The sequence below is a fragment of the Delphinus delphis genome, chromosome 11, assembly GCF_949987515.2.
Source record: "Delphinus delphis chromosome 11, mDelDel1.2, whole genome shotgun sequence".
Classification (NCBI taxonomy): domain Eukaryota; kingdom Metazoa; phylum Chordata; class Mammalia; order Artiodactyla; family Delphinidae; genus Delphinus; species Delphinus delphis.
The window spans coordinates 64598166-64613548 of NC_082693.1; the positions used below are offsets into that span (position 1 = coordinate 64598166).

At 39.5% G+C, this 15383-nt stretch overlaps 1 protein-coding gene across 4 annotated transcripts in view; it reads right to left on the reverse strand.

Moving 5' to 3' along the window:
* Positions 1 to 15383, reverse strand: part of LIN7A (lin-7 homolog A, crumbs cell polarity complex component) — a 399161-nt gene that overhangs the window by 151184 nt on the left and 232594 nt on the right. For 3 of the 4 annotated variants that reach the window (XM_060025316.1, XM_060025318.1, XM_060025319.1), the window contains one exon: positions 5862 to 11218. The exons of the other annotated variant lie outside the window; for it this stretch is intronic. The gene's annotated coding sequence lies outside the window, so the exon portion shown is untranslated. Of the gene's footprint in view, positions 1 to 5861; positions 11219 to 15383 lie in introns of those variants that run through there. 4 annotated transcript variants of the gene reach the window in all.

Consider the following 15383-nt stretch of genomic DNA (forward strand, 5'->3'; position numbering starts at 1 on the left):
CTACTCTTTGTTGCGGTGCGAGGGCTTCTCATTGCGATGGCTTCTCTTGTTGCAGAGCACAGGCTCTAGGCACGCAGGCTTCAGTAGTTGTGGCTCGCAGGCTCAGTAGTTGTGGCTCGCGGGCTTCAGTAGTTGTGGCCCACGGGCTCTAGAGCGCAGGCTCAGTAGTTGTGGCACACGGGCTTAGTTGCTCTGTGGCATATGGGATCTTCCCAGACCAGGGCTCAAACCCGTGTCCCCTGTGTTGGCAGGCAGATTCTTAACCACTGTGCCACCAGGGAAGCCCCTAGTGACTTTTTTTCTTACAGTCACCTCTACTCTTTATGAGAGAGTGTCTTGAAGCTCCCCTCTCTCACATGGCTTAGCCTGGTTGGAAATGGAGGTGGAGATTGAAAGCTTTCTCTCCAAAAACTGCATTCACTCTCTCTCTCTCTCTCTCTCTCTCTCTGTTGCTGTGGTGTTTGGTGGTATGAGAGAGGTTGAAGTTAGTGGGGCTAATTCAACTACCTCCTAGAAAGTCCAAGGCTTTCTTTAGATTATAGGAACATATGATAAATTCTGATTTCAGCTTCAGGCCTTAGCCATCATTCTGAACAACAGAAAAACAAATTCTCTCAACATCCTGTTATATCTGCCTCAGTGGATTACATTCTGTTTGAGAGGAAAAGGTTGAAACCACCTGTGATGGTTAATCTTATGTGTCAACTTGACTCGGCTAAGAGATGCCCAGAGACCTGGTAAAATGTTTCTGGGTGTGTCTATGAGGGTGTTTCTGGAAGGGATTAGCATTTGAATCAGTAGACTGAGTAAACGTCACTCTCACCCGTGCAGGTGGGTAGTCATCCAATCCATTAAGGGCCAGAAATAGAACAAAAAGGCAGAGGAAGGGTGAAATTACTCTTTGCTTGAGTTGGGACATCCATCTTCTCCTGCCGTCTGATATAGACGCTCCTGGTTCCAGTTGGCAGGTGGCGATCATGGGACTTCTCAGCCTCCATAGTCACAGGAGCCAATTCCCATAATAAATCTCCTCTTATATACATCTATCTGTTTATCCTTTTGGTTCTGTTTCTCTGGAGAACCCCAACTAACACATCATCCTATTAGCTGTCGCCTTCTACATGGGCAGCTGGGAACCCAAGCAGCAACTATGCAGAGTAGTCTGACTTCTGAGGAGGGACAGCAACCCAGAGTTCAGGGAATTCCTGACTTTGGACTCAGTTGTTTCCTTTTCTAATAGTAAGCCACATCTAGACTTCCATATGCAGGTAGTCTATTTCTCTGAAATAAAAGATGTTGCAGGAATTAAAATGTGTTAATATATGTGAAGCTCTTAGAACAGTGCTTGGAACATGGTAAGCACTTAATAAATGTTAACTGTTAACTGTAACTTTGCCTACTGAGGATTCTTTACCATCATCTTATTTCAGTAAAAGTACTCTTGTGGACTGATTGCAAAAATGGCTGTTTTCTGTCTCTCTGTGTATGCGTGCCCTTTGCAATGAACTTCTCCTTTCAAAACATAGAGACTTAGGCTTCTCTGGTGGTGCAGCGGTTGGGAGTCCACCTGCCGATGCAGGGGACATGGGTTCGTGCCCCGGTCCGGGAAGATCCCACATGCCGTGGAGCGGCTGGGCCCATGAGCCATGGTCGCTGAGCCTGCACGTCCGGAGCCTGTGCTCTGCAACAGGAGAGGCCACAACAGTGAGAGGCCCGCGTACCGCAAAAAAAAAACAACCCCAAATCATAGAGACTTCGCCCCCAGTCCTTGAATCTGGGCTGGCCTTGTGACTTGCTTTGGTCAATAGAATGTGGTGGAGGTGACATTGTGTCAGTTTAACTCTCAAAAGGCTTTGTGGACTTTTGCTCTCTCTTGAATTCTTTTCCTTTGCCATGGGAACAAGCCCAAACGATCCTGCTGGAGGATAGGACACCATGTGGAGGATCGCTGAGGCACCTCAGTTGGGAGTCAGCCAACCAAGAAGCTGAGCTGCTGAGCTGATTCAGGGCGATTGATTATGGACACTTGGGGAAGCCCAGGCGGCCAAACCCACAAGGACTTCCTGTCTGAGCCCAGCCTAAATTGATGAGCTTCAGAATTAAGAACTAATACATGATTCTTGTTTTAAGCCAAGATTTGGGGTAATGCTCCTCCTCTAGTCAATGTCTATCTCAAAGCTATTCCAGACTCCTTCCATACCTACCAAATCCCACTCAGATTTTACCACCCATTTCAACTGGTATCTCTTCTAAGAAGATTTTTCTAGTTTCTCTGTATTGTGTTATCTCACCTGTAATTGACCCCCTTTTTGATATCTGTGTCCATTTTGTGGTTCTTTTTCTAGCTTGCCTTGAGTAGAACTATTAGTGTGTTACTCTTTTTTGGCTTCCCTGCAGCTAACAAATGATACTCAGTAGACATGAGGTTGTGACCGGGGCTAGCCAATCATGCCTTTTCCCAGAGTGATTTGCCTCAGGTGGTGAGCACCAGAGCCAAGCAGGGCCATTCAGAGACTGCCTGTACGATACAGACTCTGAGAAAGGAGTCTAGTTTTCTTTTTAGACTAAGAGCTATAAGGATATATGCCTGGTACTGCACGGAATAAGGGAGAAACAGACAAAGGAGAGAAACTGACTAGCAGGGAGAACAAGGGCCACAGACAAAAAGAGGAGAGACAAGTAGAGCTGAGAAAGAGAGAGGAGGTGAGAATTCTATCAACACTGAGATCCCAGATCTGGCCTGCTTTGGCGACAGTGAATTCTCTTTTTCACTCAAGCTCTATTCAGTCTTGTTTTTGTTACTTGCAGCAAAATGGAATCCTCCCAGTCATCCTGTGAGTTGAAGAAGGTCAATAAGAACCATCATCCTAGGGCTTTATCATTTCTAGGTAGGTAGGCAACATCTTGTTTTGTCTACATTGGGGCACTTCTGAGAGTTGAAGGGGGTGCTGTAATTATTCTGAGAAAACAGGTGTTAGCTGAGACTGTCCCTGGGTTTCCTAGAGAAAACAAATGAGCCTGGATCTGCAAAGCTGAGGAGCAGATACTAGAAACTTGTGTTACAAAAAATTCAGGTATAGACCATTTATGGGTCTCCTTCTATGGCAGCCAGTCAGCCTCTCACTCTTATAGCCCTTTTAGATACAACAATGCATTTAATGAACAGAAGCCCATAGGAAGCACGATTTATTAGACAGGTAGCAATTAAACTCTCTGAAATTATGTTGCATTCATGTGGGATATTTCTTGAAGTTCTGTTTGTAATCATTCTAACTTAAAGAATGGAAAAAAGTGCATTTCTTTGTCTATGTATGGGAATGTTCCTTTAGGATATGGTGGTTTGTTTTCCTTAGGTTGGGGGGAGGGATTAAATTAATATGTTTAAATTAAACATTGAACATGTTTGTTATATAAATGTCATACTCATAAAACAATGTGTTGGCAACACAAAATAACACAATGTGTGGTTAAGGCTAGTGAAATGTTTTGACTTCAATTAACTTTTATTTTTCCGGGTAAGTTAAGGAGTTGAGACAATAGTAATTACTCTCCCAATCCCCCATTCCGAATGCAGTGGTTTGCGGGGGGAGGGGGAGGTCTAATGAAGAGTAGGTAGTTCTGTGTTCTGTTGGAGAGTAGCCATAGGGAGGACCATTAATACAGGACTGGAGTCCTGTTGAAAGTAGTATTATGGTGCCCATTTTGTTTGTTTGGCTGTTGACTTGCAACCCAGTTTTTTTGTTTGTTTGTTTTTGCGGCACGCAGGCCTCTCACGTTGTGGCCTCTCCCGTTGCGGAGCACAGGCTCCGGACGCGCAGGCTCAGCGGCCATGGCTCACGGGCCCAGGCGCTCCGCGGCATGTGGGATCTTCCCGGACCGGGGCACGAACCCGTATCCCCTGCATCGGCAGGCGGACTCTCAACCACTGCGCCACCAGGGAAGCCCGAAAAACAGTTTTATCCATCATCATTTCTCCCGCGGAATAAGTAACCAAATATGTGGGGATAAACCAGCAGTAAATCATTGTGTGTGTGGAGGGGGTGGTGGTGGTGATGGTCATCCAAAAAGTTTACATTGACCTCCACATTCATCCTGAGAATAAAAATCAGATCAGAAAAACCTAGGAAATAAGTGATAAGGATTACCACTTTTATCGTTACTTTTTTTTTTTAATCAAAATACTCAATAATTAAGGCTTTATTCTCTTTAAAAGTATCTGGTGTTGAGTTCTCAATTCAGATGAACTTCGCTGGTGAGGTACCAAGAACTGAGACCCCCAAAATAATCCGGAAGCCATTCTGTGAAGTTGACAAGTGAAAGGTAATTCCTTTTATGAAATATTAAGCACCCACGCCATATGTAATTACTAATTGCAGGAGAAATCAAGATGATAAAGACACAAATGGGTATACTACAAGACAAGCTAAGAAAAGAGCTAAGGAGGGGTACAGATACCACAGTGGGATTTGATGATGGTTAATATCAGGCCTGGAAAAATTAGAAAAAGCTTCTTGGAAGAAGGACCATCTGAAATGGGCCTTAAAAGTTGAGGATTTTTTTTTTTCAGGAGAAGGAGAGAGGCATTTCAGAAATAATCAAAAGCTCAGGGGAAGAAAAGTTTAGGAGTTTCCAGGAATAGGTAGTGGTCAACTTGGATGGCAAGATAGAGCACGGCTGAAAAAGCAGTGCTATCTAGTCCGGAAATCCACATCTCAAACCATACTTGTGTCTAATGTTAGGATGTCAGCATAACCCCGCACATTCACACACACACACACCACCCCAAACAAATATCTTGGAATTGGTGCATCATAATCTGATACAGTCCTGTATCTTCACCACAGAACACTGCTAGTCTCTCACTGCATTTCATTTCATCTAGAAGAAAAACTTGTGATATTTTTCAGTGTCATGGAACCCCGTGACTTCTATTTCACAGTCCATGTACCAGATTTCGGTACCATCACAGTTCATGTTCTGTGTTTTGCCCTTGTAGATGGAGGGGTGGCACTATAGTGTTCTTCTCCAACATCATGTTAGTGTTTTGGTTCAGAGTCTTGACTAGAAATCTTAATTTTTTTTGATGAGGGACCCCTTGGAGAATTTTGAGCAAAGGAATAGCTACAGGGGGAGTTATCAAGCATCAATATGTAGGGAAATTTATATGGGTAGACACAGTAATTGGGAAAACAGTTAAAAGCTCACAGAAGTCCTAGTAAAAAGTACTAAATTTCTGTTCATAGGTAGGAATATTGAAAATGGATAAGATAGTTGCAAGAGACTTTGTCAAAGTAGAATGTAAGAATTGATGTGAATGGCAAATGAGAAAGCTCAGTAGATTTGTACAGAGAACGGTAATATCATTAGTAAAAATAAAAGTGTCAAAAGGGAAGTAGAAGTTAAGTATCGTTTTGGACAAAAGGCTTATGAGTTTACTGTTGTATTACGTGTAAAGCTAAACTTTCCAAAATATTATTTGAAGGAGCTAATTAGCTGGTAGTAGGAAAGAATGATGAGGTAATATAGTTTTCTTAAGAATACTCCTTGCTTCCACAAATATGAACCAGCATTTAAGTTGCATCATATGCCCATTTAGCTGGGAGGGGCCAGAGGGAGAATAAATTTAAATAATGAGTATGATTCCTCTTTCTCAATTTTTGCCTTTCATATTGGTTTTAGAACCTAACCCCTCAATAGCATGACCTCACTGTATGATCTGGAATGGAGAAACACAAGGAACTTAATTCATTTTACTTAATAAATCCAAATATTCAGGTGCCTTCAGCATCTAAAAGTCCCTCTATATTCATGCTTTAAAAGAACTTAAATTTGAGAATGAAGACAATAATTCCAGTCTGGTATCTAATACTTTTACTTCCCAGCAGCATATTACCACTTTGGTCAGGTTGAACCACTGCACAATTTTGCAGCTCTTTCAGAAAAATAATGAAAACAATTAGAAAGACAACATCACATGCAATGGTGAGAAAATAGTACTATGGCCCAATCTTTCCCCATAAATGTGGAATATCCTCGATTCATCTCCCCATTGTATATTTATCATAAGCCCTTACAGCAAGGGATTTTGTTCTTTCAGTTTGTTTTTTTTTTTTTTTTGTAGCACCAAATAGACACAGTGGCTAACAATAAGTAATTCTCAAAAGTCATTGCAATAGTTATCACATGTCAGAAATTTTCTGGATCTGTACTTTTATCCATTTCCCTGGCTTGAAGTGTTCTTCATGAGAGTAAGCTGCAACTTAAGATTGCGTTCTCACTCTGTTTCTGCCACTGATGTGGTTTGTTGATCATAATACTTTACTAATATCTTTTTATATACTACTTTACAATTTCAAAGAACTTTTATATACAGTGACCCATTTATGTTACTGACATTTATTTTAATGTAATGGTGTCCCCCAAGCCACAGATAACGCTTAGACACATGAGCTTTTGTGTTATACTGTGTGGGTTCAAATCCCAGTTCCATCTGCTAACTGTGTGACCTTGGACAGGTCACATATCTGTGCTTCAGTTTTCTTGTCTATAAAATGGAACCTACTAAATAGAGTTGTTGAAGGGATTCAATGATATAGTCTATGAATGTACTGAGCATAGTAGTAAGAGCTAAATAAGTGTTAGTTATGAATAAATTATTACCTACCTCACTGGGGTATAACTATGATGTTTGGGTACACTGAGCAGCATTTTTGAGTGGTGTGTTTAGAAAAGCAAGTTCACATAAATATGTGCAGAGTCTTTCATGATTTCCATGGGGTAAGGGATTTCATTTCTTCTATTAGCTGTGAAGAAGGATCCATTAGACAGTAACCCTAGTTATTGCTAGAGCAAGTGTTGAGGAGCCCCTCACAGCAAACTCCATGGGGGTGCCGCATCTGTCTTGTTTGCCATTGTATTTCCAAAACGTAGCATATGCTAGGTATACAATAAATATTTGTTAGATGAATAAACACATGGAAAAGTCTTAATTGCTATGTGATTAATCTTTAGCTCAGGTACATTCTAAGAGTCAAATAAGAAAGAAGTGATCTTTTGAAAGCAGGAAAAGATTTAGAGATGGTGTCTCCAATTACAATGAAAGCCTTAGAGAAAAGTGGTTAATATATATTGAAGGACATATTAATAATATGCTTGATGATATGAATTTTCTTCTTTTTTAAAAATGAAAATATTTTACAAAATTTATAAATGGAGTTCCATGTTTGGATCCTCCTTGTCATACAACTCAGGGACCTTTCATAAATAGCTAGAAAGGTTGAGTTTTATTCATTGTAAAAACTCTGAATCCCCAAACATTCCTATCTAACTGTTCTCAAACCCTTGAAGCCTTTGAAGTAATTGATTCCAAATTCATATATCTAAAAAGTATTTATAAAGAGTCAATTCTAATTATGTAATTCAGAAATTATAATGCCAATCAGGATAATATAAATTGGTGAAATTTTTCAAATTATCAGAAGGCAAAATTTATTTTTTTGTCTAATTTCATTCATTTATTTAGTTGTCCATTCATTCAACAAATATTAATTGAGCGCCTCTACTGTGCTGGCATTATCCCAGATGCTAGGGATACAGCAGTCCACAAGGCGGTTATAGCCCTTTCTCAGGGATTTTATGATCTAGAGAGGGATGAGATGGGTAGGACTACCCCATGTTGCAGGAGATTTTGCCTTACGTTGGCCTCCCTGAATCTTCAGAGCATTGATTTCTACTTCATGATGCTGTTAAAGCTGGTCTTACTAACAGGCTGTGTCTGTGTGATAAACACAAACTAGCCAAAAGATGAGAAACTCAAGCATTATTCACACATCCACAAATACCTATAGATGTTAAAAATAATGTAGACAAAGTATTCCAACGTCTCAGAGTCCTATGGGCACAGTTGAGTACAATGAACTGAGATCAGATCAGTTTGATTTGTCATGGTTGAAAACTGCATTTGTAAATTGGTATAATCCATCTCCAGCCAAGTTCTTCAGAGACAGCCTTGAATTCTTAAAAAGCTCCTGAATGACAGATTTTGTATTAAGATCTTAGCATTGTCTTAAAAGATAGTGGTAGTTCACATAACTAGAGAATTCCCTATTGATTACATGATTGAGGAAGCACAAAATCTGTTATTCTTTCCAAAGTCAATTGTAATTTAAGCTCATTATCTCCCTGTGGAGGTTCTATTTCAAATGGCAACAGAATCAAAATGTAAATGCCTCAGTGAAAAGGTTTAAGGATTCTTTTACTGAACTATGCTGTGTATTTTGCCTTCAAAATCACAGCAGGAAAGAGTTTAGAAAAATCTGGCCACCAATTAGGTCAAGGGAAAGAAATAAAATTCAGCAGGATCGAGTTTAGAAAAATCTGGCCACCAATTAGGTCAAGGGAAAGAATTAAAATTCAGCAGGATCACTGATGAATAGTCACAACAGATTTTTCCCCAACTTTTAATATCTCATTTGTTTACTATAAAGCTTCATGTAAGAGCAACATGATATGTCTTTATTTTAATATGATTTTGGACTTGTCAGTGGCTCTAATATGATCAGTAATAATAAAAGGCATTAATACAAGTTGTGGTAACTTTCTTCCTTTTCCCTCTGGCTTCAGTGAACCTTTAGACAACCACAAGCAGCCTCTCTAAGTCTACTGGCTACTTTTGACGAAAGCAGCTACTTTTGACGAAAACTTTAGGGGAAAGCTTACATTTCAACAACTAGATTTTACTGAAGAAAACTGGCCATCTGACTGGTCATTTGTAAACAGGACTAGTGTGACATGTAATCTGTCCTTAGATGCCTTAGGTGTGATGGATTGCCCCTTCACTTGGACAAACGACTTGGCATACATTTATTAGCACAAAACATTATGCAAATGAAGCATAAAATACAAAGGTTTCCAGAAAACACAAATGTAAGCTGTCTGCCCATTTGACAGTTGCTTCTGTAACACCATGACAATATTTATATTGACATGAAAACATATGATAACTTAATAGTAACCAACCACTTACAGCTAAACGAAAACATACCTTAAGCTCCAAATTTATACAGTGTACTGAGATGTGTTGAAATGACCATTTCCTCATCACAAGGGTGCAATGATTTCCCTTTATGACAGTCTGTGGTATAGCCTGAATAGCTTGAATATTTTTCTGTTAAATGATAACTAAAATATATGTTTTATTAAATTTTTCTTATAAAAATGGGAACTACCTCTTTCAAACTGAATAATAGTCCTGTATTCTTCATTCATTCCCTTAGTCATGCTTACCTCTTTTGTAACCCTATTTTACATAACATTCAGGGTCCTCACCCTTGCTCCACCCCCACCCCAGTTCTCTCTAGTAAAAAGTGATACGTGTTCAAGAATGGGAATCTGTTACCACGGCAGGACATTGCTGAAATAGGTGCACCTCCTGGTTTCCTTACTGTTTGTCCTCTGTTGAGTGATGGGCTATGAAGAGTAGGCAGAACTTGGTATTGACAATAACACCACCCGACAGGGCAAAATGAAACATGTGGGGTAGTTCCAATTGGTTTTATTTTCAAGAAAACAGTTCCTAAACTGAGCTTCATAAATTTCTAATTTGAGGGACTATCTGAAATGTGAAATTTATTGTCTCTTGGGGAATCAGTTTCTTCATTTGAGAAAACGGAATATTCAAATATTTGCCTCAAGTTTTAATGATCTCTCTAGAATGTTTCAACTTGACATTTATTCTTTCTTCAGGTACATTTGTGTGGCTAAGGTATTTAAGTGCCCAAATAATTATTGCTTCCTGCTAATTCCATAAAGTAAAATCAGACTTATGTGCCTAGATTCACCATAAGTTAAAAGTTATGATCAGTATAGATGATTTTAACAGATCATTTTATAGTAAATGATACTTTCTGAAAGATATCTCACTATTTACGTACATGAATATGTGTAATGAAGTAGGTATATTTTTACCCTAGAAGCAGCAATATCTTTTCATTCACAATATTAATATTTCTGGTTTCCATATGCCTAATTTTAAGAGGAATAATACTTTTGATCTTATATTGCCAAACATATCCAGTTTATACTTGGGAAAAATGATCTAGATTTTGTATGACATATATTTGTGTGTGTATATATATATATATATATATATATGCACATCCATAATTTAGTTTTGTAAAGCCCTAAGCTTTGAAATATCAAACAGACTTCTATGACAGCACATCCGTGTAGGTAAAAAGAGTTTAAATTTCTCCAGTTTATCAATCAAAAATATAAAATTAACAAAAAATATTGAGAGCAGGGTTATATATAAATATCATACGAGGATCAGTTCATGAAGCCGGGTCCTTTGCTAGTATTCTCTTACCAGATTCATAACACTTGGTAAGAAAAGACCTAAGTTTGTGACAAATACACTCTGATAATATATATTTTGTGGAATAAAAGACATTATATTCTGTTAGAATTAATAAGAATAGATACAAGCAAGACTTAAATTAAAAAAAAAACAAAAAACAGTACTAGAGTTCTCTATCCTTGCTTTTAACTAACTAAAAGTTGAGTTGAAATTGCCCACTCTATTAATGCATAATAAAATTCATGGAAACAGAAAATAAAAAGCCAAATGCTTCTAGAACCTGAATTGAGTATAAATATAGTATAATAACTTGCCATTTTCAAGAGGGGAACAGAGGTTGAATTTGCAATTAACTGGAATTCTAATTCAGACAACTCAGCAATACAGAGGTGGAACAGGTCTGGGTGAGGGGCAATGTGTAGGTTTCTTTTAAGTGGCGACGACCTTGAACTGATGCAGTTTGAACTATAGCCTAATGAGGGATTTGTTATTCTCTGGAAAAGCTATAGACCCAAGATTCACTTAACCCTGGCCCTGGTGATTTATCTGAAAGTCATGGACTTTATTCTTCTTATTCTGTTTCAGTCTGCAGACTGGAAAACCTCTCCCTTTACACACTGAGAATTCCCACTGCAGTGAATGGAAGGTCTGTGTGTGTAAAGAGCACGTGAGCAGCGGGGGTTTAGCCCCAGAGAAAGAAGGTGTGGAGTTGCCTTTGTAAAGAATTTATACACCACGTGTTCACAGTTTCTTGACAGGTATAATTATCAGTGTTGTCTTTTCCTTTACTATGTGCTGGGATTCTGAAGCACGGTTTCAAACTTGTGACTATTGGGTGTTTGATCAAGTAGCTTCAAGGACCTGAAAGGGGGGGGAAAGAGTGAAGAGAAATCAGTGATTAGTATTCAACTACAATATGCTAAAAATATCAAAGAAGCATGTGCTATGTGAGAACAGCAAGGATTATTTTGGGCGCTATCATTCATGCACAGCCTTCCACATGTGAAAAAACTGATGTCTGCAAAGGAAGTAATTATCAAATGAGGATGGAAAAGACACAGTTATTCCCTAAGATTAAAGTTTAAAAAATCAGTTTGGAAACATTTCAAATGTAAAACATTTCTTCCTCCCAATTCCAGATGACTCTATTTTTCTTCACGAAGGCAAAGAAGAGATAACTTTTATATATTATGACTTTTAGGGTGATTAGTGTTGCTCCTGCTGAGATACATGCAAGCAAAGCCTCTCTCTGATAGGCTGGAAGCACCAATATCCCTTCTGTAAAGCAGATAGTAGGCCTGTCTCTTCTCCTATGAGGTCAGCCAGCCTGACACAGAGTAGAACAGAGTAAGCAGATGCCCCACGTGGTCACATTTGGGGGAGCAGCCTCCCCAAACCTTCCCCCAGACCTGTCACTTTTCTACCATTATGGAGTCATTTCTTGCAGAAAGAACAGTGGTTTTCAATCTTTGTTTTTAAAGCTGCAGATATTTCTATTTCAATGAATGCAGAGCACCACATACAAAAAAAAATTTTTAACGAATTGTTCTGGTTCATGTGAAAGTGTGCGTGGGGGGGTAGGTTTGCCATCTGCCTACTCTGCATCAGCGCTCTCCAGCCACCAAGCCTTCTAGAGAAATGCCTAAAAGCACCTTGGGCTACAGCGTGGAACTGAAGGTCAAGCCTGAGGCCACTGTACTTCTTCAGGAGTCACCTAACAAGATACTGCGTAAAAAAATCATCTGCCATTAGCATTCGCACTGCTGTACTACTGCCACTACTATTACTATTGAGTGCTCACCAACTGCCCATATTTTGTAAAGAGTTTTACATATTTTTTCTTATTTAATCTCCATAACAGACCATTTTCATGAGTCTCACATTGAAAAACTTCCTTCAAGTCCCTTAGCTTCCAGGTGACTGAGTTTTTAATCCATTAACTTATCATACAGTTACATGTCCTAAGGGAATGGGACTTAGAGCAGATGAATTTTAGTAAGAGTCTTGGGTCTCTTCATCTACCAGAGGGGGAGTAGGCCTGAGGGATATGCCAGCAGCTGAGAGAGCACGGGGCATCCAAACTGTGCATCACTGAGATACCCACTGGGAAGAACCACCTGCACCAAATGTTCTCATTATTTCCCTCATTCCCATGATTTACAATTGAACAGATTAATGATTCATTTTTTAAAAAATAAAAGCCTCATTTTCACATTAGTTGAATTTTTGTTGATCAAATTGCTTTGCTAATTTTTCAATGAGCCACTGTGGTAGGCAGAATAATGGCCGCTGAAATATGTCCACGTTCTAATCCCCAGAACCTGTGAATATGTTAGATTCCATGGTAAGGGAAATTAAAGTTGTAGATGGAAGTAAGCTTGCTAAACAGCTGATGTTAAAATAGGGAGAGTATCCTGAATTGTCCAGGTGGGTCCAATGTAATTAGAAGTGGAAGACGGTGAGAGAAGAAAGACTCAGGGAAGGGGATGTGATGACAGAAGCAGAGGTCAGAGGGACGCAATGTGAGGACTCGACCATCACTGGTGGTTTGGAGGGTGAGGAATGGAACCAGGAGGCAAGGAATGCAGGCATCCCCTAGAAGGTGGAAAAGGCAAGGAAATGAATCTTCCCCTAGAGCCTCTGAAAGCCCAATGAGACTGTCTTGGGCTTCTGTCCTACATTATTACAAGAAAATTAATTTGTATTCTTTTAAGACATTAAATGTGTTTTGTAATTTTTAGGCAGCAACAGGAAACTAACAGAGCTGTAATGGCGAAATACTCTGAAGCACAGGGCACTGTTTTAGAGGTCAGTGGTGAGGGTTAGCGCCAACTCTAAGCAGTGTGAGACTGAACTCCTGGAAAGCTCATGTGAATGTGTCTATGAGGCGGGATGGGATATGAAAGGGCAGGTGCCATTGAAGAAAGAGGTAGAGCAGCACAGCTGTTAAAAGAAAGAGACAGGCTTCCCTGGTGGCGCAGTGGTTGAGAGTCCGCCTGCCGATGCAGGGGACACAGGTTCGTGCCCCGGTCTGGGAAGATCCCACATGCCGCGGAGTGGCTGGGCCCATGAGCCATGGCCGCTGAGCCTGCGCATCCGGAGCCTGTGCTCCTCAACGGGAGAGGCCACAACAGTGAGAGGCCCGCGTACCACAAAAAAAAAAAAAAAATGAGATGGGCTTCCCTGGTGGTGCAGTGGTTGAGAATCCACCTGTCAATGCAGGGGACATGGGTTCGAGCCCTGGTCCGGGAGGATCCCACATGCAGCAGAGCAACTAAGCCCGTGTGCCACAACTACTGAGCCTGCACTCTAGAGCCCGCAAGCCACAACTCCTGAGCCCGTGTGCCACAACTACTAAAGCCCGCGCGCCTAGACCCCGTGCTCCGCAACAAGAGAAGCCACCGCAATGAGAAGCCCGTGCACCGCAATGAAGAGTAGCCCCTGCTCGCCGCAACTAGAGAAAGCCCACAGGCAGCAACGAAGACCCAATGCAGCCAAAAGTAAAAATAAATAAAACAAAATAAAATAAATGAGATGCTTACGGGGTGGGGGACAAAATAGGTGAAGGGGATTAAGAGGTACAAGCTTCCAGTTATAAATAAATCATGGGACAATGTATAGCATAGGGAATATAGCCAATAATACTGTAATAACATTGTATGGTGGCAGGTAGTAACTAGACTTATCGTGATGATCAATTTATAATGCATATAAATGTCAAATCACTATGCTGTATGCCTAAAACTTAATAAAGTCAACTACACTTCAGTAAAAAAAGAGAAAAAAATGCTTAAAGCTGAATAAATGTGACACTTTCTCACAAAAAGTGGGTACAGTATTAAAAAGAAACCTATATTCATATTATCTGCTTAGGTTTCTGTAATGTAATTATGTAGTGATCATATTTACTGCATTTAAGAAATGTAGTGTATTCTTCCTGATTAACAAAGATGGAAGTTAGGGAAAAAGACAACTGAGATTCGCTTCAGGAGAAGTTTAAAATTAAAAGTAGGCATAAGACACGTTTTCCACACACTACTTGCATTCAACCTATTTTCCATCTGTATGTACCACTGACCATTGCTAGTTACTTAATAACGTCTACCATCTCAGACAAAATATTATTTCTAATTTATAGAACAGAAGTTACATTTCATGCGATAAACAGTAAGACAATATCTGACAAGTATTTTTGCTTTACCTGGTCTTTGCTTGACTTGTCAAACTTAAAAAAAAAAAAAATCAGAGATCTGTTCAAAGTAAATAGTTTCAGATCTCTTCTCAAAAGCAACCACAGTATGAGTTAGCAAGTGTAACAAATCCCATTTAATCCTTAAAAAATCTAATTAATTAAAAGTTGAACAAGAACTAATGTAGGTCTCTTTGACTGAATCCACCATAAAATCCATGGATGACATGACAGAGTTGTACTTTGCTTGTACTTGAAATGGTCACTACAGTTTCATCTCAAGGGTCCATGATCCTGTGCACTACAAGTGCTGTCTTGGCAGGCATAGATATAAATTTTATGTTTACTTAAACAGAGCTTTACCGTATCCTGTGCAACAAATAAACATGGTTTTAAATGCCTTTTATTAAAAATGTTACTCTTCGATAATGAGACAGTGGGAAATTCTCAAGTGATTTAATGAAGACTGATGGAACAGAGAAATGGAATTGAGTATATGGCCCAGCAGTATTTATAGCCAAGTTGTATACTTCCAAAGATGACTGAATGAGCATAAATACTGGAAGCTTTTAGTAAGACCTCAGAAGTCGGAATGACAACATACTTCTTTTAAAACATTTTAAAACAATTTTACTATGGGCCAGTGTGGTAAAACAATTTAGGAGAATTGGTACAAGTCTGTATTATTGAGAATGGAAGAAAAAATGTGTTCAGGAAAAGAGTGTCAGTGTTTGACTGAAGAATACTGGATTGTTATTATTAGCAAGAAGACCTTTGCAAGGATTCTGAAAGTACAAATGTGAAGTACCTTTATGTTTGAAACGGATTAGAGAGAAG